Here is a 5,186-nt window from a genome sequence, read left to right as displayed (position 1 = left end):
ACATCCAATTTTAATGAAGGGATTTTGCACTCGATTGGAAGGGTAGCCTCTAGTCCATAAACTAGATGAAATGGAGTAAAACCAGTGGCGTCCTTCACGGAGGTTCGGTAGGCCCACAAGGCAGGGAACAACATCAAATGCCAGTTAGACTTATGCATGCCAACGGTACGCTGAAGCATTGTAACCAAAATCTTATTGATAGCTTCAACTTGGCCATTGGACTGAGGGTAGTATGGAGTCGAACTATCGTGCTGTAAGCCTAGCTGGGTTGTTAGTTCCGACATCATATGATTACGGAAATGCTTCCCGTGATCAGTGACGATGGCTTGAGGGACGCCGAATCGCGAAATAACATGGTTGAATAAAAATTGCGCCGCTGTGTGACCGTCTTCAGTTAATGTAGGCATCGCCTCGGCCCATTTAGTAAAGTAATCGACGGCAACGATAATAAACCCATGCCCCCTGGCCGAGCGAGGGTTACAGGTCGTATAATCAATGCCCCATTTTGCAAAAGGTCTGACGGTGACAACAGGGTGCAATGGAGCGGGAGGCGCTCGCATCTTCCGCTGGTATATTTGGCACTCATGACAAGAACGAACGGCAAGAATGCAATCCTTAAAGATAGAGGGCCAAAAGTAGCCAGCACGGAGGATTTTTTGGGCAATAGCATATCCGGACATGTGGCCACCACAGGCACCAGAGTGGCAGTCATTCAAGACACGCTCATCTTCCTCGAGAGTTAGACAACGACGGAGAACAGAGTCGGTGCCGAGGTGATATAGTGTGTCCCCAATGATACGGTATGGTTGAGACTGATGACGAATCCTTCGCCGAGCGTCTTTGGACACGCCAGGGCGAAAGGAGGATGTCTACAGATATATAATGATATCCCCGTACCAAGGGTCGAGGGTGCTGATGAGAAATAAAGTCTCATCCGGAAAGTGATCCTCTGTGTGAGAGGACGGGGAAGAAGATGGCAAAGAGCAAAGTAACTCAGCAAATACAAGGGATTTCTTGGACTTGGCAGTGGTAAATTCCAAGTCGAACTCTTGGAGGATGACAATCCACTTTGAGTACTTGCCCCCAGCAACTGGCGTGACAAAATATACGTCATGGGGTTGCAATCAGAAATCACGGTAGTAGTGTGCAGCAAAATATAATGACGGAAACGTTGGACGGCACAAACGACGGCCAAATCCAACTTCTCGACATAAGCATATCGAGTTTCCATATCTAAAAGATTGTGGCTGATATAATATATAATATGCTCAGTGCCATCATCGTCAGCTTGAACGAGAACCATGCCGATAGTGGTGTCGGCGGCGGCCAAATACAGAGTGTAGTCACGATGATAGTTCGGAGGATGAAGCAACGGAGCAGAAACAAGGAGACCCTTGAGACGCTCAAAAGATTCCTGAGCCATGGTATCCCAATGAAAAGGGACATCTCGCTTTAGTAATCGTGTGAAACCTTTGGCCACCTCGGCATAGTTTGGAACGAAACGTCGTAGAAAATCTTCTTTACCCTGCAAGCTTTGCAATTGCTGTAAAGAAGCAGGGGGAGGAAGGTTCACTATAGCCTCGACTTTAAGGGGATCCAAACGGATGCCCTCTCGGGAGACGACAAACCCAAGAAGTCGGCCGGATTCAACGCAGAAGACACATTTGTGAGGATTGAGTCTAATTTGGTAGTGTCGATAGCGAAGAAAGATCTCGCGAAGGTGAGTAGGGTGGTCCTGACGTTTGGCTGAATGAGCTGGAAGATCATCCAGGTATGGCTGTACAATGTGTCGAATGTCATGAAAAGCATAAGACATTGCACGTTGGAAGGTGGCACCAGTGTTTTTGAGACCAAAAGGGAGCTTCTTATAGGCAAAAGTGCCCCATGGACAGATAAAGGCGGTCTTGTGTTGATCAGCAGGAGCAATATTGATCTGGTTATATCCAGAAAAACCGTCCATAAAAGAGTACATTTCGCTTCCGGCACACTCGTCAATAATTTGATCAATGAATGGTGTGGGGAAATTATCTTTAGGATAGGCGCGATTAATATCACGATAATCGACACAAACGCGGATTGTACCTTGTTTTTTAGTCACAGGTACGATATTGGAAACCCAATCTGTGAGCGGGATAGGATAAATAAAACCGGCTTTAAGAAGCTTCTCTACTTCGGCCTTAATAGCTGCAGCCTTTCTGGGGTGTACAGGGCGTAAACGTTGACGAACAGGCTTAGCACCTGGGTACGTGATTATCTCATGCACCACTATGCTGGGATCAATGCCGGGCATTTCTTCATAGGACCATGCAAAGACGTCACGAAATTCGTGAATCCCTAGTTTCACAGAGATGTTCGACAATCCCTGGTTTCACAGAGATGTTGATGGGCTGGGTTTGCGTAATGTTCCCCATATTTCCTTCAGAGGACACTTGATAAACTTGGCTAGGTGTTTGAAAGATTTAAAATGGGAGACACGGAGCAAACCGCTCGAAACAAGTAAGCATATCCTGATGGGCAGGTAGAAACGAGGAACGGTGGTGAGTATCATGCCAAGGAGGTTCCTCGAGAGACATAGTCTCAATAATGGCTTCGTCGGAAGGGAATGTTTCTTTTAAAGGTTCTGAAGAAGTTTCATCTACCAGCCCTGAGGATGGATGGAGAACCTTGCTCGAAAGGGCAAGTTCAGAAGAGGGAGCCGATGTAGCAATGATTTCGACATAGTTAAGCTCGGCAAGACTCAACGGCATCTGGTCGCCCCAAGAATCTACTTGGTCGGTGGGAGGGAGGATCCACGGATCAGAACAAGTAGTAACCATATTGACGGAAGCGACGTTAGGAGGTGGGAGCGGAAAAACACCCATGAGGGCGGGATCTTTGAAAAGCCCGGCTCCCAGACTCTCAGATGATCTGGAGGTATGCTCTATAAAAGGAATATTGCCCTCAGAAGAGGAAGCGAAGAATGACAGCTGGTCTACAGTAACAATCTTCCCTTGATGAGGGAAACGGATGACATGAAACAAAGATGAAGCTACAGCTTGCATCGCGTATATCCAACTACGTCCGAGAAGGAGGTTGTAGGTAAGAGTAGCATCAACAACTTCAACTTCCATTTCGACCGTCTTCCCTTCCAAAGAGATGGGCAAACGCTAGAGTATACCATAAGGATGGGATGCTCTTCCATCAAAAGCTTCCAAGGTTGTGGGCGACTGGCTCAGCGTCGGAGATCCAATAGCTTTCCAACAGGCAACAGACATGATGCAAGTAGAAGCACCTTCATCAATGACTATATGATGAATCGTTTTGGAATCAATAATAACCTGTATAAGGAATGCGATTTGGGGAGGCAGTCTCTGCGTATGGCGTTCCAAGTCAAAAGTAATTAAATCCGAGTCAGCCGGGTCTATGCCACCGATAGCGGATAGCAAGGACTTCCTCTGGGAAGGGCAGCTCTGAAGAACTTCTAAAGCGGACATAGCCGATGGAGTCTGAGCTAAGTCCTCAACGATATTGTCGTGCTGTGCAGCACGAGCATTTGGGTTGTAAGAAGATTTCCGGAGTACTCCTTTTGGAGGGGGTCGAATAGGCGTCTCAGTACTAGGTCTCTTGATGTGGAGCGGGCCTGAACTGAACGGAGGAGCACTAGAGGGGACCTCAGGCTCTTTCCTGACAGATGACGGATAATCTTTTGTTCGAGTACTGATATTGACAGGTATCGTTCCAGCCATAAACACTTGAGAACCGAAGGAAGAGGGAGGCTGAGAGGGGTCAGCCACCATTTGAGTTTGTTGTGAGGGAAAGGGTTCTTTGAGCACCGCAGGAGTCCCGGGAGCGCCTTTCAACAAATGACTAACTTCGGACCGCCTAGGGTAGTCTTTGGTATAGTGATCTTCATCACAGATAAGACAAGGATACTTGGGTTTGCGCTTGGCACCTTCCTCGGGCGGAGGTTTAGGGGAGTCCTGTTTAGGTTGATCTGGCTTATTCTTCGCTTTCCCTTTCTTCTTTCCTTTCGAGGCTTTGTCTGCCGTGGTGGACTGGACGACATTGACCTCGGAAGTAATATTCGAAGCGGGTGTTACCTGAGAAGTGGGTTCATTCGAAGCACTTGATTTTTGCTTCCCAGGGTTCGCGGAATTTTTCTTCGAGGACGAATTAACAAAACCAATAATACCGTCAACAGTTGGTGTTGGCGGGGCTTTGGATGTTCCTGATCTCGGGGCGTCAGGCAGATAATCATACAATTTACCTGACTGAGAATAAACCAAGTCAAGGTACTGAGCGCGTGCGATAGCTTGCTCTTCAGTGAACACGCCCCCATGGCAATGTCCCGAGCTATTGGAGGAATGAACGAAGTTGTAAACCAATCGGTAAGAAGTTGGTCGGGAATCCAAAATTTGATCATACGTCTACGCCGTCTCCATTCATGGATATGATCAGAGATATGCGTAGCCGTTGTCTGTCTTAAGGATGTGAGGAGGTGTGTACCCATTTCATATCGAATGGGCAACTGAAAATGAGTGAGAAATGCCATAGCCAACGAGTTGAAATCCTGAAAGGATCCGCGATTGAGCTCAATATACCACTTAGCTGCAGAGCCAGTGAGAGTCCTTTGAAAAAGGCGAAGCCGAATTGAATCATCAAGCCATGAATTAGATGAACACCACAGGTGATAAGTCATGACATGAGCTTGTGGATCTTCATTAGCTTTACCATCGAATTTTGGACAGTCACCGGGAATCTTTGTTGGAACCGAAGGCCAATATGGATTATGGAGAATAGGATCATTGGTCAGTTTGGACACATCCGGTAATTCTAAAGTCGCTAAGAAAGGTAACTGAGGATTGAAGGACATCTGGGGCTGCTGGTGGGATGGAACACCAGGGTTCCAACCAACTGGCGGTTGCCCCCAAGGGCTTGGTCTGGACGGATTTGGCCCTATAGGGTTTTGTCCATAGGGATTTGGGTTCTGCCCCCCAGCATTCCATGGATTACCAAACGGTCCTGCAGGAGCACCATATGGTTGCGGATAATTCTGATAAGGATTCGCCTGCAGTTGTTGATAATTTTGATATGGGGCAAACAAAGGTTGCCCTTGAGGTTGTTGGTAACCATACGGTGGCTGGACTCCAAACTGAGTTTGAGAAACAGGCTGAGTTTGATAGACTGGTTGGGATTGAACTCCAACT

The sequence above is a fragment of the Pinus tabuliformis genome, chromosome 4_1, assembly GCF_031772625.1.
Source record: "Pinus tabuliformis cultivar Carrire ecotype Pingquan chromosome 4_1, CPIR1, whole genome shotgun sequence".
Lineage (NCBI taxonomy): Eukaryota > Viridiplantae > Streptophyta > Pinopsida > Pinales > Pinaceae > Pinus > Pinus tabuliformis.
The sequence above is the reverse complement of the archived record's forward strand: the minus strand, read 5'-3'. Positions refer to the sequence as shown.